This window comes from Rhynchophorus ferrugineus, unplaced genomic scaffold (assembly GCF_030347505.1).
Source record: "Rhynchophorus ferrugineus isolate W39M unplaced genomic scaffold, kcgeb_rfMv2 rfM8, whole genome shotgun sequence".
NCBI lineage: Eukaryota > Metazoa > Arthropoda > Insecta > Coleoptera > Curculionidae > Rhynchophorus > Rhynchophorus ferrugineus.
The window spans coordinates 8,374,271-8,401,893 of record NW_027472587.1 but is presented as its reverse complement, the minus strand read 5'-3'; the positions used below and the strand labels follow the sequence as shown (position 1 = coordinate 8,401,893).

The 27,623-nt window shown below is 32.3% G+C and overlaps 1 long non-coding RNA gene across 1 annotated transcript in view; it reads left to right on the top strand.

The window, feature by feature from the left end:
• The window catches only part of LOC143201784 (uncharacterized), a 102,868-nt gene that overhangs the window by 8,394 nt on the left and 66,851 nt on the right, over positions 1–27,623 (top strand). Inside the window, exon 2 of the long non-coding RNA XR_013006998.1 lies at positions 19,802–19,984. This is a non-coding gene — a long non-coding RNA (uncharacterized LOC143201784). The remainder of the gene's footprint in view (positions 1–19,801; positions 19,985–27,623) is intronic.

The window sequence follows — 27,623 nt, the reverse complement described above, 5'->3', positions numbered from 1 at the left end:
ACAGTTGTTTTATTTAACCTTGAATAATGTCGAGACTTGAAATTAGTCATTAAATCTAATGTTTATGCGGTGATAGTATTGGATACGTTTAAATTATTATTATATACATTGTTTTTTACTTGTTTGTTAATTGGTAGCTGGCGATTTATTAGCAGGACGCTGTGTAGTAGTTCGGTTCTGCTTCGGCTAGAATTGGCTGTATTTTTGTTTCTGATTGTTAACATACTGATTCATGTTGTTTGCAAGAAAACGCACGTAATATTAACAATTCTATTCGCTTTCATTTAGGAACTACAAACCACAATCACGACTTTTTTATATCGTTTGTTGTTCGACTTGAATTCCATTAATAACTTCCGGAATTAAAGGTAGAATCTGTTGTGTTAGATATGCTATCGTTGTATATAAATAACGTAATGACTATATTATCATATATATCAATCAATATAAACCATTGCTCAATTTATTATCCGATTGAAACAGGCATCTATTTTAACAAAATCATCTAGTTTTAAAACCGTATATTATAAAGGTGTTGGTCATGGTTCCATAAGACAAATCAAGAAACATTAACTTTTCTAGCAATCGGCTTAATTTAACTGATATCTAATATAAAGCTTTCTAGTTTATTTTTAATTTGTAATCGAATTTTATTTTTTCCACCTAGACGAAACCCCTCCAAACTATATAACTCCAGAAATATATTTATGTTCAACGCACTATAGATATTTTGCGAAATCCTTATATCCTATGAGCATTAAAAAAATTAACTTAATATCGTTGTTTTAAAGAAGTTATTTTGAAGTAATTGTAGATGACTAAATATAATTTGATAATTTCATTTAAAAATTAAATCTCAGTTTTATATCCAATATCTCTGCAGCAGTACAGCAGTTGATCAATATTATATTGTGTGCAGACCTGTAAATCATGCATGAAGTCATCTACTTGTCCCAATTACTTTTATTTCATCTGTCATAATAGAGCTCCACCAGAACTAGAATACAAAACAACGAATGAAGAAGGATGGGGAAGAGATGACTATAAAATAAGGAATAACCAACTAAAGTAGGAATTAAGATTTCGATACCTTTGTTGTATATTAAGATAAATAAATCAAAATTTTTAGAGACAAAACTGTGACAAACTTTATCTGATTTTATTCTGATTACATACATATATATATATATATATATATATATATATATATATATATATATATATATATATATATATACCACACTAATTAATAATTTTACATCCAAATAATATATTCTATTTTAATTGGAGAACATATTTGTATATCTTTTTATGTTCAGTTCTTGTTTCCTTCGATACTGTGTTTTTTTTGTCAAATCATTCGATATCACTGTCAAGATATCATTGTATTTTTATCTTAGATTCTTCTCTTACTACCTGGGTACATTATTCTTGTACAGCCAAATGATCATGTATATTCTGCTCATGCATATCTATGTATATAAATAAAGTTATCATATATTAATTATATACTCACCTTTAGTTGTTTCCACTCTCATCATTCTGTCTGGTAAATTGTCAGAATTGAATCATAGTCACAGATCCTGAAAGTTTCATTAACACACTGTCTTTCTTGGCCTGCATATCTAGTGTAGTAATTCTTTGCCACATCACATAACAATTCGATTTTATGGACAGCGAGGAAGAAATTAAACTATGTGGCCATAGCTGCTTTCTATCTTTTTTTAAGCCTGTTTCTCAAAAAGTAAGTTACATAAAACACAATCAAGCATTTAATTTATGTTAACCAAGTGACAATTCGAAATAGTTCATTATTTTATAACATATGACATCTCTAAAAGTTAATTTATATTTGCGAGGCATTATTTTATTACAGTCTTTGCCAAACACTTGTTGGGATCTTTTTTTTCTATCATGAAGGACAATCTATCTGCAATACATTATTAACTTTTTCCTTGTCCATCAACTTTTGTTTTCTTTACATTCTTTTTATTAGCATCCAGCCAAGTGTGGCATGAAGTTCTAGCCAATGATAGAGACGAAGAAATTTACTGTCATTCAAAATTATTTTTGGGTTTTTAAATGTTTTCGTCGGTAACAACCTCCTTTCACCACGTCTAAATTTAGCATACCAATCCTTGGTTGTTGATTTCCCTGTGGCAGTGTCCGGAAACTCGGCATCAAGTCAAGTTTTTGCTTCAACTGTATTATTTCCCTTCAAAAAGCAACATTTTATCAACACGCGAAATTCCTTATTATAAATTTTTTTCGCAATAAAAAGTTGCTTCACTCAATATGCTATAATTAACAAACTAATGGTCAGAGCTGTCAAATGTATACCCACATTTGAGGGTTAGGGCTAACTAAAAAACGTATAGATGTAATTATAATAGTGCCATAATAATTCTGTGTGAGGCCGGGGACTTTTCAATTGACCCGTTATATTCTATTTTAAATCCATCAAACATAATTCATATTTCAAGTAACAAAACTCAAAATGAATCTAAAATCAAATTCCATAAAGGTAGTAAAAAAAGATTTGAATTTAGATAATCAAAAATTGATATATTAAAATTTAAATTTTAGTAATTGTTAATTAATTACGATACCAAAAATTATACGATTTCACCTTTATTGTATCCTGATATCTAAATATAAGGAATTATTGGAAATTGGATTACACTTTGTCGACAAATCAGATTCTGATCCATGCTTGAGCAGCATTATTCCTCTAACGAACTCCACGAACTTCCACGGGCATATATATATTTATCGTGCGTTTTTTTTCGCCATCATAATTATGATTAATGATAAAGACGCATTATCGCAAACAACAACAGCACCAACTGGGTAAAAAAAACGCCCGAATGTGTTTGGGGCGTTTAACAGGAAGCTAAATCTTTATTAGGTCACAACACGCGTGACAGCCTTGTTCTGTGTGTCAAATGTTTGGCAAATTACGTTTCAAACCACCCCCCCTTCCCTTCTGCGGGTTGGTAACCCGCCGATAGACGTCTACGTTTTTATATTAAGATTAAATACGAACTACAACTTAATGATGAAATTTTATTTAATATTGTTGCTGTCGGACACGTATTTTGATTAATTTCGTATTAGATTACCACCCGGTGTGCTTACAAATTCGAAGCGAGTAGTTTTTTACGAGGGTTAGTCCAATTCTAGTGATTGCTTATCAAGATAGGCGCGATTAACAGACCAATGCTGTGTTTTATGATTTTATTTGTGATTAAGAAGATTATAGAGCATTCCATTAATTTTATGAACAAATATAGGATACTAGAAATATGGACTGAAATACTTACAATGTTTTGGCGGAAATACCGCTATATAGCAACGGATACTTTTGTGACTATATTTATATCAATGCCCTATTATTATATTTTAGTTTATTATTATCCTTGATGTTGACGTATAAATATAAACAAAATATTTTTATTAGTCTGAAAAGTGTAAAATGAAAAATGTAAAAATGGATGGGCAAAATTATTATACCTGCCATAATAGCTTAAAAACGTTATGTAATAGTCGCTGTTGATGGTCCTTCCTTTTTCAAGGTAGTGAATCAAAATTATTCCATGAGCATCCCAAAATACAGACACCATAACCTTGCCAGCCGACTGTTGCGTTTTCCCACGATTTGGAGCGGGTTCATCATGTGCAGTCCACTCGGATGACTGTCGCTTGGACTTGAGAGTGAAATGATGGAGCCATGTTTCATCCATTATCACATATCGACGCAAAAACTCGGGTTTATTACGCTTGATCATCTTCAAACACTGCTGCGAATCATCAACTCGTCGTTGTTTTTAGTCAAAAGTGAGCTAGCGCGGCACCCACTTTGCACAGAGGTTTCTCATACCCAAATATTCGTGAATTATACGATGTACACGTTCAGTTGATATCTTTAGAGTGTCTGCTATTTCATTCAATTTCAATTTACGGTCATTCAAATTTATTTTGTTGATTTTTTTAATGTTTCCTTCGGTAACAAGCTCTTTTGGGTGTCCACTGTGTTCACCGACTTCGGTGCTGGTTTCAGCACGTCTAAACTTAGCATTCCTATCCTTGATAGTTGATTTTCCTGGGGCAGTGTCCGGAAACTCAGATTTAAGCGAAGTTTTTCCTTCAACTGTATTTTTTCCTTTCAAAAAGCAATATTTTATCAATACGCGAAATTCTTTTTTATTCGTTGTTTTCACAATAACAAAAGTTGCTTGATTCAAAATGCTATAATTCACAAACTGATGATCCGACATCTGTCAAATTTATACACGCATCTTTTGAGAGTTAGAGCTAAATAAAAAACATATGGATTTTATTCTAGTAGCGCCATTTATGTGTCAGGCTGGGGACTTTTCAATTGACCTGTTATATTCTATTTTAAATCCATCAAACATAATTCACATTAAAACTAATAAAACTCAAAGTAAACCTGAAATCAAATTCCATAAAGGTAATCAAAGAAGATTTAAATAATTTCTAAAAGCGCGAGAAACGATCTCGTTGCTGAAATGAACTTATGCGTTTTTATGTAAACTAGATATTAAAATAAAAAGGGCCATAGTAAACTCTTAACTTATGATATAAGAGGGCGAAATGTTTTTACACCTCTAAAAATTGCCGGTAAATATAAAAATTTCTCTGTACAAACTGCTTCTTGATATTACACCATGACATTCAAGGAAAACAAAAAAAAACATACGTTGGTATTCTCAGAACATATTCAGACATCGAATTTAACCCCCGACTGATTCGCAAGCAAATCAACCGACCACGACGGGCTGCCTGTCTTTTCGGAAAAGAGAAACGTAATAATAATATCAGAATTTTAATAATAAAGCTATGGAACGCCATGTACGAAATGTCCGGTGCGTCATCCCTAAAACTTATAATTGGAAGCCAAAATAAAATATTGACACAGAGGGCAATTATTTCTCCCTAAGTTATTTGCAGCCAGTTCCCATGACTTGAGAAATCGCACTGTTACAGACGAAATGTTAACAGGAACGTACTAAAACTTATTTAGGAAGTCTTTATCAAATCACTTTATTATTCTCTGTTAAAAAATTAAGACAGAAAACACTGTATAAACCGTGTTGATCGCGGAAATATTTGTGAATTATAAGATTAAGAACCATTAATTATTAATTTTTTATTATTATTGTCTTAGCAATCTACAATCGGCGCAACGGGTAATAAGTATTTGATGGGCCGGCTTGGTGGTGCAGTGGTAAAGGTGATGGGACAGTCCTCCTAACGTTGCGATAGCCGCGGGTTCGAATCCTGCTGGGGTAGTGTCGTAAATTTATGTTTGTGATTGTTTAAAATTTGTGAATGTTCTAGGCAAGAGTGTAAAATCCGACAAGGAAAATGATCCCAGTCACGCCAGTAACCAGGCTGGGTAAGACCGGATGTCTTTTGGGATGATTTCTAAAGTTGGTCACTCGTCAGTCGGTAGGCTTTAATGCTATGGACCGTGGTTCGGAACCCACGTTAAACTGTAGAGTTTTAACGTTAAACTGTCCAGTCCAGATAAACCCTCGTTGGTAAAATGAGAGCTTAAAATATAAAAAAATATATTTGATGGGATTTACGTTATATAATGACGTCAGAAGATAGAGCTTGGAGAGAACTTATAAAGTAGTATTATATTTAATTTAATTACTATTTCTATTTTTTTCTAAAAACTGTCTATTAATGAGTCTACTAATCAGGTCGGATGATAGTAAAGGTTTTATTCTACGCACTTCACTTACATTGCCCACATTTTTTTGCCAATGCATTCGGGTGCTCTGTGACTTTTTATACTTTGTACTGGCATTTCGGATTACACTCGCTATGCTTTCCAGGAGGATATTGCACTGAATTAGGCTTTCTTTTGGAATCTCTGAAGGACGACTAGGTTGAATTTGTTAGTAGTACCCCACAGTCCGATACCATACGTCCATATGAGCCTCCTATATGAGCCATACGTCCTAAGAATTCACTTATACAGTAATACCTTATTATCCAACGATTATTCTGATGTATGTCCTAAAAGTCAATACATCTGGTTCAGTTTAAGTCCAAGTTGTATACGGCTTATATGTTTCTTCCAATTTAAGCGTTGAACCAGATGCATTTTCAGATATTTAACATTATCTGCTTGCGGGAGTTTTTGATTATTAAGATATGCCGGAGGACTACGCAGGGTGAACGTCATGTGAGTAGATTTAGTTTCGTTAGCGCTAATACGCCATGTTTTCAACTACAAATGGATTTTTTGAGACGAAAGTTGGTGGTTCCTTGTAGCTGATATTGGATCTTCGTGAGACGATAAAATCGCTGTATTGTCAGCATATGTTTCCATAGTGGTGGTGCTTAAGGTAGGTACATCAGCTTTATATAGCACCTGCTCTGCAAAACACCTCAATATATCGGTGTAGTTCAGTATATTCGTTACCCCGTTTCACAATAAAATGTCCATCTGTGAAGTCTAGTGTGCCTTGCCTTATCAAAAGCTTGACGTATATCGAGGAATATAGTCGAGTAATTTTTTATCGTTTAAGTTTATAGTTATTTGATTGACCAATCTATGAAATTGATCTGTTGTTCCGTGTTTGTTACGGAAACCAAATTGATGCTTGGGAATAATATTTCTTTCTAACGGACTTACAAAATGATGAGTAAAGGTTTTCTGATTTTTTTCGTTGGTTAGAGAAACCTAATTATTTGGGTCACTTTCGAAGTATTAAGGAAATAGTTTAGACATAACATAGCACAATATATAAATGTTATTAGTATCGTTGGGAACTTTCAATTGAAATTGACTAACGACTGCTTAGTAATTAACTACTTTTTTCATCGACTGTTTCAGTGGCTATTTTCGGTTCGACTGATTTACTACTTTTTACTATGCCAAACTTAGCCTTATATAGATATGAAATACATATAGTTTTATGATTTTAAGGTAGTTTTCTTGTGAAAAATAATATATTGTATATTAATCTGGCAGCAATCTGGATCGCCATTTTTCACGATTGTTAATATAATACAGTAAAAAGATTACAATTGTAATTGATAAATATTAAAATACTTTTGAATGTTTCTATGGTGATAATAGGTAATATTTTTCATGACTGACTTTTTTGCTTCGATCTGACTTTCGATTTTTATTCAAGTCTTTTGATTGTTAAAACTTCTTTCCTAAAACGTTAAAAATAAAATTTACATTCGAAAGGTTCCAAAATTTTAATCGATTTGAAAATATTAGAAGTTTTTAGAGCAGCAGTTAAATTTCATAAAAAAAATATTAACCGTAAAGTGGTGATAAACTATATTTACAAAACACTGAAATGACTGAATGATTATATTTTGTAAATATATTCAATATATATAGGAAATATTCTCAGATAGAAAGATAGAAAAGCTGAACATGTATATTATATTTTTGAATAGTGATCTCACAATTTATACAGAGTTAATACAGGAAAGGATTCATACATCTTCGTCTGACATCACGAATGAAACAAAAACAGTCGAACCATGCATTTGACTGAAAATAGTGATCACTGTTTTCAGTCGCTAGTTTTTACTCGACTATCGCCTGTTTCGACTGTTTTCAGTCGATAGTCCCCAACGCTAGTTAATAATTTGAAGCACTTTTCTTAGAGTTCTTGTAAGATTCATATTAGATATTTTTTAGCATTAATTTCATCCGTTATTGTTCTGTTTACTTCCTTAACAGTTACTTTGTTTTTTCGTGTTTCAGATCCATTTGAAATGGACCGATAAGAGTGATAGTTAATTTTTTCTATTCGTCTACGGATATTTCGAATGGGATTGAATGAATTAGGTACGTCTTTTAGATGTTTAGAAAAAAATCCTGAGTTTATTTGTCATTTCTGTCCCAGGTATTATCACTGTGATTAATGGATGAATTATGTTGTTGATGCCTTTTAATTTTTTTTTCGTTATTTCCCAGAGAGAATATTCCGTTACATCAGTTGTCGTTAGGTATTCAAAATATTCTTGTATTCCTTCAATCCTTTCCGCAATTATTTTGTTATTATTACTTATTACTAGGTTTTTTGCACTTTGTTTTTTTCTGAGATTTTCTGCTTAATTATGAATGATATGAAGTTAACTTTTTGATATGTTCACTAGTAGGTGTTGTATACCATGCTGCATCGTATATGTCTTTTGTTATAGTTATTGCTGCTGTTTCTCTATCTATCTCAGTTTTGGGGGGGAGGGGGAATTTAGTGAAATTAAAATTATCTGTAAAGACTACTAGGGAATGATTAAATGATAAATAGAAGCATGATTCGGCTTTACATATTGTGAAATCACATAAATGAATTTAGTCATTGAATGCTACATTATTTAGTTTACTGCGCTTAGGAAAAACTTCCAGCATTCTCTCAGTGAAACTTTTTTTCAGAATATATAGTAATTAGGTAAAAGGTTCATTTAGGAATATACCCAATAAATGAATTAGCTTTGTTTCAGTGACTGTAAAACTTGTTTCACGGTCAACCCATATTATACTGAGTATAGAACTAACGTAAACATATTTCGTCGAAATTCTTGAATGGAAAGTCGTCCGTATACTCCAGACATTGGTCTTTACGTCTACTAGTCGATGACTTATTACTTAATCGAACAGTAATTCTCTTCTTGCGAGGAATTAAAAAGAGAAGATATTTTTTCAACACTGTATTAAATCCTTATGAAAGATGACAAAAAGTCGCAGCTAACAATAGATTATGTTTTGAGCCAATATCTCTGAATACAGCTTCAGGCAAGCCCTTAATATAATCTAAAGAAAGAAATCGATTGCGTGTTTATTGTGCATAGTGGAATTCGACTCTGTACTCGGCGTTTTCTTGAAACTACGTAAAATATTCCGACAAAAATCCCTAAATGGTATTTTGCCTTGTAAAAATCGCCGTAAGATCGCTACCTAACACTTTTTATCGCGCTAACCTTGTTTCTAAAATGCATTCGTATAAATTGGCCGGTTAGTTTGCATTTTTCCTCGATGTTGACTTTTCTAAGTCGTTGCTTTTTACAGAAGGGAGAAAAAATGCAGGGGAGCTATTTGAAAACGAAAACACAATGTTTTTATGGGTTATATATGTTATAGTGGGTCAGGGAATAAGGTAGTTTGGATTCTTTTTTATATTATTTTATTTTTTTTGAATGATCAATGATGGTCTTTCATGTTCAATTACAGCCGAAACAACGTTTTTTCCATTTGTCGTACAAAACCAATTTTTTAACTGTGTTTTAATAAATATATAATAAATAATTCAGAGAATCGAAGTGACCTAAAAAGTTTAAACGTTGGATGTGACGTTAACGTTTTGTAGTTGTGATTGGTGTCTGACTTAACATGGTGAATTCTAAAATTTTGTGTTTTTATTTTTGATAAAATCTTGATAATCCCACTTTTGATTTTAAAATTAATGTATTCTTAATAACTTCTCCATGGTATATGATTATTACTAAACAATATTTATGTAATCCTTTTTACTCTTATCTAGCTCAGGCTGGGGGCCGCGAGGATGCGCATGGGGTTCCGTCGTCTTATCTATGAACATTTAAATTAATAAAAAATGCCAGCTCTTGCTCATATATATACCAACAACAAATACAGAAACACATTATACTTGGAATCCGATTTGAGATTAAAACTAAGTAAAAACATCAACCCGAATATTGCTAATTTAGTTGCAAAACGCAGCACCAAACTTCACATTAATGCAGTATTTTCAACTTTATTAAAAAAATTTCAGTACTAAAATAAATTGTCGTAAATTTGTTCTTGTTTTTTTTTTATTAAGGAGGTCCTTGAAATTGTGTTTGATTCTCTAGGTCTCCGAGTACAAAACTCGGACTGTTATGAAAACAAATCAAATACAGTTTTATGATACCAAATACGGTCTTAGAATCCAGAAATATATAAGATTGGCTTAAATAAGTTTTCAAATACTTTTAATTTCGTTTCAATCATTAGATTGATGTATAAAGGCCAGCTCTTGCTCTTATATACATTAAAAACAAATACAGAAACATATTATACTTGGATTCCTATTTGAGATTACAACTAAGTAAAAACATCAAACCGAATATTGTTAATTTAGTTGCAAAAAACACACCAACATTCACATTAATACAGTATTTTTAATTTTATATATTTTTTTCGGTACTAAAATGAAATGTGTTTGATTTTCTAGCGTTCCACGTACTGAAAAAGGAAAGGCTGAAGTTGTGAAAACAAATCAACTACGGTTTTATTAATATCCAATACGGTTTTAGTATCAAAAAATATTCAAGATTAGCTGAAATAACTTTACAAATACTTTTTTAAATTCTTTACAATCATTAGATCGATGTCCTATTGATGACGATAACTTGCGACAATTAAAAAGATGACTTTAGTGTTCCATTCTTTCCGGTTTCTTTGTCACTCGTTTTCCGGGGATTAAAATTGTGTCGGAAAATTTCGTTTTTATACGCGCAAAAGACGCGGCAAGCGAAAAAAAAGTAATTCGACGCGGAATAATGTCTGATTCACTTTTTCCAACTTTAGATTAAAATTTAGTAGTTCGTTTGCCGAGCTAACTTAATAATCCGGCTATGGCCCAAGGTCTGTTAGCACATATTTGCAAATTTAGCAACTTTTCACCCCCCTTCCCGTGCCGTCGAAAAGTTCTAAATCGACCAAGTTGGCTCGCAGGAATAGAACTCCGGCAGAAGTTAATAAATTTATAAAATGGCGGACGGAGCGTTTCTTTTTTGTTTGCGGACGACGATAAAACCGGAAAATAGAGAGAGAGTGAGAGAGTGGGGAGGGGAAGGAGGGTGGGTATTAAGTGGCGCAAAGTCGTATCTTTCGGTCGGTTGCCGTTTGCATTTTTAAATAATTGTTTATTAGGACCGAGGCGGAAGCGGTGGTGACGATGGGGACGTTGTAAATGAGCCAGGGACTGAACTAATGTTTGTTTGGACGATGTTCGCTTTGCGTTGGCGTGATTTCTGCGGTTTGGCAACTTTCTGAGAAGTTAATGTATGAACTCGCTTGACTTCGCTTCGTGGAAGCCCAAATACATATCGATGAGTCCTCTTTCAGTTAATTGTTGTATTAATTATTGAAATCATTAGGCCCCATATAGTTGTGTACCGTATAAGTTGGGAGACATTTCGATATAACCCTTTTTTATTTACTTGACACTTATTTTATTTTAATTTGTTATTATATTAAAAGGGCCAAAGGTCTAGACAGCTATAGTTATAGTAAAACTATTCATACTTATATTTATTTTATAGCAATCTAGCAAATTATCACTAATAAGCCATTTGATTTTATTTGAATTTGCTACGGTTTAAAATTACGATGTATTTATTCTACGATAGACCCTTTGGGTTTAACACCCATGTCATTATTTTAATGTGTGTAGGGCTAATTTTAAACCCATGGCGTAAAATAAAACTTATATTTAATAGAAAAATATTTAAAAATCTAACAACTTATACAAATAATAACTAGCTACAACTACTTACTCAATAAATCGCAAAATAAATAGTGCAAATAAGCAGGTGCGATCTTGATGTCCAGGTATTCGGGTATTCGGGTGATGGTTCTGAAAACACAATGAAAAACGTACCTTAGCGACCAATTCTCCATAATAAGAGTGGAATTAAATATATACATATAAAGTAATAGGGATCGGTGAGTATCACGACTTCTATCGACACTTCTATTATCAGCTAAAATTATGGGTAATTAAATTTGTTGGCGGATCATAGTAATGATAAATAATAGTATCGATGAATAAAACGACAAGTAGTGATAATGAAAGGTATTGATAATATCAGTAAAAACAATCAGAATGGTAATCAACAGCAATGATCAATTATATTAAATAATATAGTCAATAAAGTCAATAATATTGACGAACAATTATGACACAATAGACAATAATGGTAACTGATAGCAACGTTAAGCTATACTAGGATGAAGTATAACAGATGCATAGGGTATGAATGGAAGGTAATGCTCGACGTACACTAACAATAATGGACGTGCAATGAAATCAAGGGAAGTAGACCCACGAGATTCTGACTTTATGGTTACTAATACTCTCTAAATCTTCAATATATAAATATGTAAATAAATAAACAACTCTGTTGGAATTGCGCACTCACTTCTCTTACCTCCGACTATGATGAACGTGCAATGCGTACAAGAAAAAGAGCTATAATCAAATATGTTAGGTACGCTGAGGATTGATTAAAAATCATCGTGGTCCGGTATATATATACATAGTAAAAATGACCTAAAAAACAATAAGAACATGACATTAATTTATTTAATTTTTAGAGATGAAACTCATGATGAAACATTTAGATATGAAAAGAAAAATACAGAGAATATAAAACAATGAACCTGAATTATGCCATAAACTGTTTATTACTAAATTACCTTATATTTGAATATACAAGAGTACAAATGTATTATATATAAATAGAATTCATAATATACAAATAAAATTAACAACTTTCTTGTAGACACAGAAAATTTTCAAACAAAGACAAGGTTAATACATTTCACGGAAAAAGAGCTTACCGTCTAAAAACCGTCTGCTTTTCTCTTCTTTGATATTTTGGCAGATTACTTTTCCTTATCAACAAGTCATACAGCTGTAGCGAGTACAATCTATTTCTAAATAGCTACCTTTTCAGGATTAATGGTTGCTATATTTTCCTGCACTTCTGCAAAGGCTGCAAACTGGACGATTAATTATAACATTCTTAACAAAAAAAAAACTTATATCAACAGACTCAAATTATTTTTTTGCCTGTAACCCTTCTTGACTTATTATACACTACCTAAAATTAATTTTAAGTTAATAATCATATCGATAGTTTTATAGGAAATACTACCTTGATGTTAACTCCTTATAGAGTGGTATATAAGCTTCTTGACTTTTTGTTTTCTAAAAAATTTTTTAAACAATATTTTTTTATCGTCCTGTGGCTTCCAACTGTCAAAGCCTTACAAATTCTTAAAATATAGATTACGGATTGTTTAACAACTGTGTACTAAAAGGCCTTCTTTTTAAGTAAAAAGGAACATCACAATGTAACTTTACAAATGCCGTATCAAACGCGTTAATAGTTAGACAAATCAATGCCCAACGTTTAATCAAAGCAATACGGTACATCGCCATTTCTTTTGAGAAACGCTTGGCTTGCAATACCATACAGTGTTGCCAAATCTAAGGGCAAGACTTTATATTGTACTAAATATTAAACAAAATGTACCTACTCTATTTTTTTTTCGAACAAAATATAAATGTTAATGCCAGAATAGCCTAGCTGTAAATTTGGCAACATCGACTTTTAGCATTTCGGCTAGCGGTGAGTAGATTGCGCCGACGAATATACAAATAGTTCCGAAAGTAGCCGAATCTGCGCACCACGATGATTTTTTATTTATACTGATACGCGGCCACCAAAAGCCGGCAGGCACCATATTTGGTAGCGTTTATGTATGCATTAGATTATCAATAAATATAATTAACATATAACCAGCAAAGAACATATAATTGGTAATAGTGGTAATTCAGTAGTAAATAGAAGTAAATCAGCGAGATCCTGCCGCTAAGGTTAGTAAGCCTCGCTAGCATTAAGCTAAAACTCAAATAATTAAATAAGTAATTCTTTTATTATTGTACATTCACTTCTCCAGCTCCAGCTATGATGATCGTGAAATGCGCACAAGGGAAAAAGTCAAGGGTTATACGCTAGATACGCAGCCAGATTAAAAAGCCAGCACAAAGCTCTCCAAATTATCCATAGATCATAACTACATATACGTTACCTTGACCACTTTGGCGTTAGTTTCTGGTTTATAAAATATTTATAATTTATATATATATATATATATATATATATATATATATATATATATATATATATACAGTTGAAACTAAAAATATTATTTCAAATTTACCGCAATTTAAGAATTTTGAGGAGTATACAAAGATAACGATAAATGGATAAATCAATAAACAAGTAGAGTTTAATGTATAGCGAATAATAAAAAAACAAATATTAAATAGATAACAATAAATGGATATTTAATAAATAATAAATGAAAATTAATAAGAGAAAATGGAAATACTCAATATGTGAACAAACTCAATATTTGATGAAACTCAGGTGTGGCGGCACAAAACACATTAAATAAACTGAACAAGAAAAATATAGTAACTCTTAGTGTCTCGTCTTTAGAAATGAACTGTTATGAAATATTCTTCGCAAAGGCGATAAGTTTTACATTTAAAAAGCAGCGACAATTTCGCCTAATTCATTTACATTATAGTTCAAACCTTTTTTAAAAAACATAGACGATCCAAAATTAGGTACCATACATATTCGAAACTATTTATGATTTCCTTGAATGATATATGTCTTGTTCAGTGTCAGTCAGTATTTAGGAAAAAAAATTCGAAAAAATATAAACAAATACAACACGCGTTTACATCTAAAACTAACAATTGGAAATCACCGCAAATTTTCGATCGAATAACTTAATAACGCTAAATAAAACTGTAATTTTAGATAAAAGAACAAGCCAGAGAGAAATACATTCCTTCACTTCGTTTCTGTCACTGGATCCCACAAGTTTTCACATCTTATTATTGAGAAAATACCATAAAAATGTGTTTTTGGTCCCATGAAAAATCAACACTCATATCTACAGCATTTATAATTCAAATTATTTCAAGTAGCAATAAAGAATGTTATTTAATAATTTTCACCAAAGAGACGTCCGAATAATATAGCCCAAGGCGCTTTTAATGCCGCTATTAAACACCATCACTCAGTTATATTTAAACGCGAAATGAGTTAATTAAAATATTCTTAATTTCTTTTCGGAAAAAGCCCGCGTTGGTCCCCGAAATATTTATGTAAAATATTTTCGGCCGTAAGCTGGCGTTACTAACAACGCGTCCCGATATTTTAACGTGCCGCCACCGCCGTCGTCTTTAACTCGAACGTCGATGAAAGAAATCGTAAATAATTACAAAGGAAAATTAAATTAGGTATGCAAAACGGAATCCACTATACGGCCGCCGACTACCAAGCCGTTAAGGAAAAACAAGAACGTACGGAATAATGGAACGAAACATCTTGTGATTTATTTCGCGTGAAGGAAATATTTTCGGGTACCCATTTGAGACGGACGGACCGACGGGTCGTAATAATTTTTCCAGGCTACACGCGGACGGTTTGAGGAATTCCGTGACGTTACGATCGGTGAGGGCAATTTCGGACTGTACCAGAATAGCACGGGTTCTTTTATTTTTCCAGTTTGCTTGCGATACTCCTTCGATTATTATCGGCATGTTGATACTACTGAATCGCTGAACCAATGATTTATAATAATAATATTCCAAAGAAAGTGATTTAAAAAATCTACCAAAAAAGGCAATTATAAGACTGGGAACCAAACATAACCCGAATGTTTGGGAAATGGCTAAAGTTACTAGAGTTGTGCGTCTTTTTTCTCCCGAATGTAAAGAGAAAAATTGGGAAAGTTACTTTATTCAAATAAGCTTATGTTAAAAACATAGATGGGTATAATAAACAATTAGTGACCACAATTCACACTATCAAGTGGCACAAACTGTTAAAATTATAAATAATAAAAGGAAAAATTCTAATACCTGCATATTAGTTTGATTTTATGAACAAATATTCAATAATTGTTCAGGTAAATAGAATCGCAGAACCTCTCAGACTCTTCCCTCAAAAAAGTCTACAGAGAGAAAAACATTCCTCAGCTATACTTTTGGACGTAGACCAAACCTAATACAACCATATAGCCAAGGCCGATAAAGTTTGGCATAAAGACCTCGGACAAAATCACCATAAAATGTTACTGAATCAATAAGTTGAACTTCAAAACTCCTCCATCTTAACCAGAATGGTTAAAGTTAACCAAGTGTACCGTAGGACAATGTTTTAAGTTCATTTCTATATCTACTTTATACATATGACATACCACAAATATAGAAATGTTACCATAGTTACATTAATACAGTCATATAATTTTTATAATAATTGTCAACTCCCGCAAGCACATGGTACTAAATATCTTGTTATGCACCCAGATCGACGCCTACCTTGGAAGAAGCACATACTCCCCAAACTTGGACTTAAACTCTTCCAAATGTATTGACTTATCGGGCGCAAATCCAAGTTTTCATTTAATAACAAGATATTATTATATAAATCTATATTCAAGCAATCTAATCCAATTATAGGGAACCACTAGCACGTCTAATATATCCATCATACAACGGTTTCAAAATGAAGTATTGCGTGCCATTGTCGATGCTCCATACTATGTTTCTAATAAAGTAATACAACGCTATATTCCTCAAAAACCAATAATGAATGTAATTCAACGTGTTTGTGTGAAGAACTTCGATAGTGCCTATGCATCCCAATGTACTCGCTAATCAGTTAAATATGCAAAATAACAGTGAACTAGGTAGATTAAGACGTCTTACACCATCCGATATGATTATTGGACATATATAGACTTTAGAAAAAGCTTTACAGTAAGATTAATTAATTAAAATAGTGATCACTTAATGATGTTTTTTAATTCGTCAATAATGGCTGTACTCTGTGACCGTAACTCAAATAATAATTAACTCATTAATAATAATAATACATGCAGGTAATAACTCTAAAGAGTAGGCATGATATCTGAAATGATATAATAGAGAATAGAGAGAACTTAGCAAAGAAAATAATTTTAATATTCCTTTTAAAAATCTCAAATAAAAAACAGTATTTGCTTTTCAATATAGCGAATAATATTTAAAAATACCAAACCTTCTTAGGGTGCTAAAAATGATTATTTACCCTGTAGAAAGTCACGAATAATGATATAATAGCAGATATCGCATCTTCCTATAACTTTTTTCGATCCATTCCACATGGCTTGACTAAGTTTATTTTTCATTTGCATGGAAATAACCAAAACTGAACCACGCATAGTTTTTCTGTATTAGAATAGAAATTTTATTAGGAAAATGGAAAATATAGCGACTAGCAGTGCACAGTGCCTTGACAAATAACATTTTTTATAGTGAAATCTTGTATCGGTTAAATAATGTTTCGAAATAACTTTTGAGCCCTCCATGATAAACACTACAAGAAAAGATAAGAGAGAGCTATACTCTATTCAAAATAACAGTGAACTCAGGCCATCAATATGTTTAAAGTGTTACCTGTCGCAATTTGTAAATTCGATTTAGAATCAGACAATATTTTCCTTCTCAGTTTATTCTTGTCAAAAAGAGATATAATGATGTCTGATACGTCCGAACATGTCACCGAATCCGCCTGAAAAAGTTGTCTGGTTGTTAAGAGTCTGCAGAATTCTTCAAAATATTAGTTATAACAACTACCGGTTATAAACCGGCAAACGTTATTTTAATGCTTTGCTTGTTTGGATAAATTTCAAATCGCTACTTATTATTATTCCGATTTAAAATGCCGAAACCAGACAGAAAAGATTGCGTTTCCAATGTATTACTTCGAACAGGATAAAGATAATGCAGGCATCTTGAAAGGTAAACATTTTAACTGTTAAGTATTATTATTATTATTATGGCCACGGTCACTGTAATATCTTAAAAATTATAAAATATAATTTGGATTCACCGAAAAGAAACCGTCCTCTTACGAAGCGGGTTACGAATCAAGATCTGCTTGATGAGCTCTATCAGAGATCCAATATATGAAATGCATAAAAACAGTCGTAGTTTTTTAATATAAAATTTTTTTTCAGTTTAAAAAAGTAAGGGTTTATCTAGACTGTCAGTAGTGGGCTCCGAACCACGATCCTCGACATTAAGCCTACCGACTGGCGAGTGACTGACTTATAATATAAAACATCCGGTCTTACCCAGCCTGGTTTCTTGCATGACTGGGATCATTTTTTTTTCTATATTTTAAACAATCACAAACATACATTTACGATGCCACCTTTAAACACTTCCGGACATAGAAAGCTTAGAGGTGCTTTTAAAACATCCCTCATACACTGAATATATTTAAATAGAGTAAAGATAACTTAGAAGCATATAATAAAATCAAGCAAGACTTATCATTTCAATTTGTGTATTTAAATGAGGCATGAATGAAATATCAGAATGGAATTAATATAACCAATGGCCACTCATGGCAAGATGATAATAAAAATAGTCTTAAGACAACAAAAGTTGATTGAAAAAGTTATATATTCAAATAATAATTAATTAGGTTTTTTATTCATAAGATTTATTAATAATTCATTGCAGATATATTATGTTTCATGCTGGAAATAGGAATGGCTAATAATACTTTCGATTTGGGTGACTTGATCAGACACATCGAAGAAGTAATTGACAAATGACGGAATTGTGAACAAATGTTAGATAGATTGGAAATTAACAGCTTAGTTATTCATGAGATGAAACTTCCTGAATATAGGATTTTGATTCTATGCTGTCAATTTCCAAGACCCTGTGATGAGAACGGAAACAACTAAAGATGAGTATATTATAATTAATATACGATAACTGTAGACAATCTTATTTTAGAGTATGAAAGATTTATATGCATAGAGATATGTGTGTAATTGTTCGGAATATATATGAGCATTTGCTTAAAATGTGTAAGGAGAGATACAATATTAACTGTTTTGAACGCAGAGTAACAGAACAAACTAAGGAAATATAAACTGATATCTAAATTACTTTACAAAGAAAGACTCTATCGGAGGAAACAAGAACTAAGCGTAAAGGGTAAATATGCTCTCTAATGATAGTAAAATTTATTACTTGAATATAAAATTGTTAATCGGATGGATTATTCTTCTAATCACTACATAAAAAACACTAACTTATAGGTGGTGTGGAAAAGAGTGCAATGGAAATATAGTAAAAAAACAAAAAACTCTAATCTACAACCTGTTATAACTGAATAATTTATTGTAGCGTTAAGTCTTTCGATAATATAGGCATTAGATGTTGATGTACTGATGATGTGAAAATAAATTATATTTGATAACAGTATTCTTCTTTAATTATTTTATTTAGGTTAAAGTTTTGTTGTATACCAAAGCCAAAATGAACTTAAAAATGAGAGTTGATGCGGCAACATTGCGACGTTTTGACGCCATCATTTCACATGACGTGAGTTCACTATTTTATTGAACGATATGTAGAAAGGCTGTGGGAGAAAAAGGTTAGAGCGTTGACCAATTCCCACGGCTACGATTTTGCCGTTTGATTCCCGTAACCCGGCGCAGGTGTTCTAATATACGCGACCGTTCGGACATGGAAAAACTGGTCGCGATCTCAACAGAGTCGTCGCATTACGTACGTCGTAAATGGTTAATGATTGCGCGTATCTGAAACGAAATGAAATCCGAAGCTCGATCCGTGGATTTTCGAAGGCATTTTCAATTAGACGACGCTCGTTCGACGTCATTTTTCAAATAGAAACGAATTAAAAAAACATAAAATTGTTCGGATTCGTTCTCGGTCGGGAGAGATTGGACGCTTTTTTATCTAGGATACGGCTAATGTCGTTTCAGTGGCGGAATGAGAATGTGGCCTGACAAATATTAATTACAATATTAAACATTTAGACTATTATCGATACGTAAGTTATGAAACGTGTGGTAAAATAATCATTCTGAACGGGCTTAATGTTTCTGTAGGTAGCAGATGTTTCAATTATGCCCAAGAAGTTGCCAATCGACGCATAATCCGACAAAATCGATGCAGCTCTCTGGACAGTGAAGAAGCTCGAGAAATTCGAAAAGAACAACAGCATGCCAAAAATAACAGATGATGAAGCTGATAAAGGACTTCACTATAGTGCCTGGATAGCTGATTAATTAGTAATTTGTTTAAATTAATTAATTACATTAATTTTTAAACGAGCTTTTCTCGAAAATATGTTTTTTAAATTTGTGTACATTCTAGCTCTTAGAGTTTTTTTTTTAACCAATTGTTATGAAATTTTACATATATCTTCCAACAAGGTATTGCTGTATGTGTCTGTACTCAAGCCCATTTGGGCATCATTCAACGGTTCCAAAATAAGGCGTTGCGTGCCATAGTTGATGCTCCGTACTATATTTCAAATAAAGTGATACAACGCGATATTCCTCTAGAACCTATAACGAGTGTAATTCAACGTGTTTGTGTGAAGTACTTCGAAAGAGTATCATTGCATCCCAATGTACTCGCTAATCAGCTAAATATGCGACGTGATTGTGAAGTGCGTAGATTAAAACGTTTAACACCACCTGATCTGATTACTGGACATATGTAGACTTTAGAATAAGCTTTAGAATAAGGCTAATTAATTAAGATAATATTTTATACAGAAGATTGCTTAATGAAGTGGTTTCCTACGTGCCATATATATAATATAGACATAAGAAATACTTATTGCCAATAGGGCAGATTGTGGTCTCACGAAGAGTAATAAAAAAAATATCTTCCTTATTTATATATCTGTGGAATCCAAACTAAGACATTTTTTATTTTTAGTATTTTTATTGCATCTTGTAAACATTGCAAATCTAAAAGTGCTAAAAAATAGTACTTGATTTTCATATTCAAAAATATCCCCCCTTAAATCGATTGTGCTCTATACGATTTTCTATACGAGTTTTACCCCCAAATATCAATGGTACTCCCAAATTTCGGTGTACTTAACTTCCAATAGTCTGCAGCTAAGTGACCGAACTAATGCAATCTGCTGTTAATGGTCATACACCCTGGAGTAAAAGTTGCTGCAGGTAGATTACATTAGTTCGCAGCAACTTCAGTCTGCTTTTAGTGACGCTACACGCTAAATTGCGATGCTTGTGTTAAGAATAAACGGACCAGGGAAGTTAAAAGTTAAAGATGTTTCCTAATTTCAATAACCCATGGCCAGGGGGCAGAGCGCTTTCAATCCATCTTTGGTGCCCTTACAGCTATACTGCTATATATTTGTCCAAGATTCATTAAACTATACCCAGGGGTGCTTTGAGTAACAGCGGAATAATTTCTTTTTCTTACAAATAAATAGACTCCGACTTTTTTTAAACAATAACTTTAAAACAATTTTCTTTTATAGAAAGAAGCGACATCTTATTGAAACGTCTGTATAGATAATATTGTCGCTTCAATTCTATTTAATATCATAATTTATTTGGATGCCAGTCAGCAAACATATTATAATATATATATATACTAATTTCTTCCAACTTTTACATGCACTATATTAAGGCATGCTTTTGTAAGGCATACAAGTTAATTATACATGTTATACTTTTAACTATGTCATTACTATATAATAATTTCACTCAGTTCCTGTTCAAAAGCGATTTGAATTTTATGATTTTCATGTCTTTCTACTAGAAGAAAAATAGATGTTATATTGGACCATTTCTGCCTGTTTTTGGATTTCATCTGGTTCATTAATCCTTCCTCTATCACCTTCCTTATTATTTTCATCGACACAACTTGCTTGAGTAGGCTATTAGCAACCCAATAGGAAATATGGCCACCACTTTTATCATCAGTGAACAAGCGGTTCCCATTCACCTACAACAAGTTCAAAGGTTGGCAACGTTGGTGGATTGGTACCATGCTGTTCCAGGCTATAAAAGAACATCACGACGACGTCCCGCTCTATTTTCTTTTCTCCACCCCCTTCTAACAATACCACTTCGACAGCGCCACCGTACTTCCTTCATCTTAACCTAATATCCTGTCCATTCTCCCGTCGACCACATGTATCAATTATAATCGAAAAGTATTTCTTTAATCAGTGTTTTTAGTTCTCGTGCAAATTCCTTCCAAAAATAGTAGTGAGTGTTAGGATAAACAATCCCATCGACAGCCACACCTACCGACCGACCGACCGTGTAGACCCAAGTCTACAAGTAGAAGAATAAGGGTCGTGGAACCATTCGAAAGTTCTAAATATAAAATACATATCTATTGATTATTAATTTCTTTAATTACCTTATTTCCTTAAAAACTAATAACTTTTTCCATTAGTTGTGTGCGAGTGCGAAATAATTTGTCAAATTCATCTAAAATCTGAGCCGGTGTTTTCCAAGAAGATATCGCTTCTCTTCTGTTGCGTCAATATAGTACTGGTTAAATTATGTGAAAATCTTTAAAAAGAGCTTTCATTATGATGCCACAAATTTCCTGATGTTGAGGCTTGTAGGATGCTGTTATTGTAAATCTCAACGGTATCTAGTTGGAGCAAGTGCAGGAGTTGCATCTCCCGCATCTACTACATATTATAATGATAATAATGTTATATTTTACTAAGGCAGGAAGGAAGACAAGATATTTTACTATCAATACTAAAGACAGGCTCTTTTGAATGCTTATATCTCTAAGCTTCAGGTGTTTGTAATGCGAAGACAAGTTTTACATCTAATCCAATGTATTAGGACTGAATTTGCTCGTTTAAGATGCGACTTAGTGTAGTAGAGTTGAAAAATAAATCCAAAGATGCAGATTAGTATGTTAAGGTGTCTGTTGCATGAATGGTTATAGAATTAACTGACGAAATCGACCTTTTGGATGGAATGGGCAGCTCCGAAAAAGACATGAATCAAGATCATAAAAGGCGATCTGACAACTACTGCCTGAGGTTTGCGATCGATAACCAGCTCTGGTGAGGTTTGGTGAATACTATTAGAATTCTTACAGAATTATTAGCTGCGTATTTATTATTGACTATGATGAGGAATCAACAAACGAGGTGTTTTTTAGTGTCTCAAGAGTTTATATCAAATACATTGCGATTAAAAATGTTTGATGTATTATTAATAATAGTTTATTCGACTGCAAAAGGCCATATTTATTTACTATTCATCCATCCGTCAATACTGTGTAACTTTGAATCAACAAGCATGTAAAGGTGTCACACAATTTTAAAGTCTTCGCACACGTGCCAACATTTTAATTTAAGTCACCTACACTAATAGAGAATTAAAAACCGCCATTGTGAAGCAAAACTGCTTTAACGCCTCTTCTCGATACAATTTATGAAAAGACGCCATTGTTAAGGAAAATCCTTCCATATTGGTGCCACAAACCGTTTCTTGACATATTCGTTTTCAGTGTATAAAAATACACAGAAATCAGTTGAAAATAGGCACATAGATTATTTATTGAAGAGCTATGTAATTGATTAGCAATATAGACCATAATAAATTTAATAAAACACCTAATATGAACACACAAAAAGACATTTTTTTAAAATTATTTTTTAATTATTACATTGTTAGTAGTCGTTTCCGACTAACCTACAATTTGTCTTTATGATAACTTAAATCTAGGTATATAACTAGGAGGACCCATCGGCCCTATCTCACTCTCTGATGAACTAATGTTTATATATGTAACTGCTATATTTTTTATTACATGCACCTCACTGCCCACACAGAAGACCAGATGGTTTGATTCTTTTGAGTCTGTGTCCTGCTCTAGTTGTATCTAAAAGTTGCAATACTTCAATATTCTCATGAGACTGGAGTCTTTCCTCATGCCTCCTTGCAATTCTCTTGATTTCTTGATTGACTGTGGGTATCTGAAGGCCTCGATGTAGATAATCAGTCCTATAGTATTTGGATGTACCCACAATACCTCTCAGGACTCTATTCTGAAAATTTTGTATTCTGTTTATGTTACTCTTTCCAGAACATCCCTATAAATGAACTCCGTATGTCCATATATGTTTCAGTATTTGCTTATATAATAGCAATTTATTATATACTGATAATTGTGATTTCCTTCCGATTAGCCAATACATTTTCCTATATTTTAGTTCCCGTTCTTTTTTTTTTTCTTCTTTATATGTTCCTTCCAGCGAATTTTTGCATCAAGATTCATTTCGAGATAAAAAGAAATAAATAATTAACCATTTTTCGTTCACTTTATTTACTTGAAGCTTATAAAACGCGTAACACTATAAAACTGACGATAATAAAAATACTTAATCTTCGAATTTATAGACTTTTCCATAGTGTTAAACAAGCGTCATGAAAATAGAGTTACCTCCGAGGTTAAACTACCGGAACGAAACGTACCAAAGGCAAAAAACTGCGGCAAATCGCTAAATATTTAACGTTTTAATCATTATGCCCCGCTCAGCGCGAGAAATTTTTACGCTTATCTTGCCACTAAAACAGAAAAAATAATAATCATAAAAAAGCACGAAAGCACCCCATTTATCATTCCGTCTGCATCATAGAACTATAAAATATTACGCTCCCCTTTCGAAATACCACCTTTTACCACAATTTCTCCGCGTAATTCTGTGTTCTTTTTTTTTATGGCCGCCACACAAGAAAATCTAACCATTTTCTTTAAGGTTAAGGTTATGTAATCGGAATAAAATGGTAATAATACATTCGCTCGGATCGCTTTCTGCTGCATTTCAAACGAGTTTAGTTTCGTTATGTTTTTTTTTCTTTGGCTTTTTTGTGATTATTTCTTCCGCTGCGTCGAGGCAAGGTCAGCGCGAGTTAATTGCAATCTCACAGCGACTACAGGAAGGTGGTGTTGAGTTGGTAATTTGTTTCTTTTTGTAATGGTAGTGTACGAGGATTTATCAATGTGTAAACACTCTAATTTTGTAGGATTTCCGAGCCAGTGTTATAATAGTTAACGATATTGGAATAAATATTTTTTATGAATTCTAAATTGATCCTAAACGTTCCTGATCATTCACACATATGTAGGACAACATTTAACCAATTTGTACAAATTCTCGTAAAAATTAATTGATAATTTTAATCAAATTGAGAAAGAAATTTTTACTAGCCAGGATGAAATTAGAAACACACATGGAATGTAACAAAGATTAATAATTATCATGATTAGATAGTTCTAATATCAACTAATTGTGATGTCGGGCATAGTAGGGATAAATAATAGTATCGATAAAAAATCTTCAGATAAATAACGGTACTAATAAATGATGTTATTGCTAATATCAATAACAGATAATAAAGATGGTAGTCACTAACTTCGACGGAATAATCATAACAGACAATAGCGATATCTGATGTAATAAGCAATCATAAACTTCTTAGGATAATGTAAGGCTTGTGCACACTGTACGAAATGAAGGAAATCCTGCTACTAGGGTTAGTAGGCCATGAAGGGATAAATTATTCCCAACATTTAAAACGATTTCGGCTGAAGTTCCACAGGGTAGTGTCTTGGGAACGCTCTGGTATCTGTTTTATACAGCTGAAGCCCCAAAAACAAAAGAACCAGTACTTTGAACATTTGCCGACGACACAGTTATCATGGCAATAGATGTATCTCTATCTAAGGCTGTAGAAAAAGTATAATTAGTGGTTAACAAGATCTACAGAAACTCTAGAGACTGTAAAATGCACCTTAATAGCTTCAAATCAAACCATGTTAATTTCACGTTGAGGCGAAATGACAAAAACTTAATTATATCACTTGACGGATGCCCGATTCTTCAAGCTGAATCGGCTAAATACGTCGGAATATACTTTGACGTTAGAAACTGGAAACATCATGTTAGACAAAAATTAGGGCAGATTAGACTCAAAGTCAAGCAACTGTACTGGTTAGTCGGATGATACTCTCAACTTGACATAAAATTAAAGTGATTGGTTTATCAGTCAATTATAAAGAGAACTTGGATTGGGGTGCAAATATGAGGTTGCACTAAAATATCAAATCAACTAGCAATCCAACGCACCCAAAACAAATTACCAATGCTTATCGTTACCTAACCAACGAAGAGCTGTACGATGACCTCGAAATCAAATAAATACACGAAGTGATACCAGAATTTTGTCTAAAAACCTGAAATAAGGCTACTAAATCGTAGTCAGGAAATCAGAAGATTGAAGGGAACCAATCCACACGAGCTTGTTTATTGTGTAAGTGTATTTTTAACATTAGATTATGTAGTTTAGTTTTATTTTAATTAGCCTTGCTTGTGTATGCTTGTGTATGCAAGTACAACAGAATAGTAGTAATAAATTAATTTGCAAATTAAGATTGAACTAAGCATATCTAATGTAAGATATAATTAATAAAAAAAATTCCTAACGCCGACTATGATGAACAGGCAATGGGGAGATGGGAAAAATTAAAGGCAAACACGCTAGAAAGGCTGCTATCAAGAAACTGCAAAAACCACTTTCGATAGCGTTTGTGAATGCTTATAATTAACTATACATCAGTTACTAATATCCACTTTGTTATTAGTTTTTGGCTTATGAAATAGTTATAGTTTATACTTTATACTTGCATACTATTACCTTTAGAGAGATTTAAGAATTATAGGAGAGATAAATAAATAATAAAATAGACGAAGATAAAATTGAAGATAATAAAAGGAATAAAGTAATAATAACAAATTCACCTTTGTGTTAAGTCTTATACGTAATGATAATATTACGCAAAATATGTATTTAATGTTTGAAATATATCATTCGAATGTATTGTTATTTCACTGTTAGCTCATTGTGACATTCATTATGCACACAGCTATTTTGAAATCCAAGACATAACTAAAGTTATTTCTCATTGCGTCTAATGAATAAATATATTTATGTTATTAATATATATGTTATATTATCTATTATATGTTTTCTTTTACTAAATATCTATAGATCAATCGATGATCTTCTAAAACCATACCATACCTCAAAGAACTTTCACACAGTTTCGCATATATTTATTCAACTATTTTCAGATGTTTATATGCAATGGAAAAATACAAAAGAAGAAAAAAAGAAAAAAGGTTACGACACTATGAATTGTTGATGCAATTTCGAACGTATTGTGGAGCAGAAAAATCCCGTTAATAGAAATATTTAGAAAGACGGAACACAAAAATAATTGATGAACCGAAAAAGTTGCAATGAACTAGGAAGAACATTTGTATGACTTAACTGGAATATATTTCAAATTTGGTGAATACTCCTCGTATAAGAGATTCTATTAAAGAGAACGTTATGAACATTTCATCCTGAACTTGTTTATATTAACGTGAGTAATGGATCTCACGAAGATGATATTAATGATTTATATTCACTTTTCATTTTTTTATTGGATCCTTGATCTTTCAGCAATATAATATTTATGCGTAAACGTTTTTTGATGTATAATAGAGTAAGTAACACAGAGAATAGACCGATTAGGTATTGTTAATAATACTAGATATTGAAGAATTTAGTGCTAAAACAGGAACAAAACATCGATGAATATTATAATTAATTAATATAAATGAGACGAATTATTTATAATATATGTATTATTAGGACACAGTTCACTACATTACGAAGGCTATTTATGTTTTCTACACTTGGATTTTTATCACAAGATCACATGACTAACAAAGAATATTATTTGTGTTATTAAGCATTTAACATATCATCTCAAGTCAAAATCTTGTGAGACGTTTCGTGAGAATTATTTTCTTCAATCGCCTTTTCAATAAGTAATGGTACTCAATAAGTA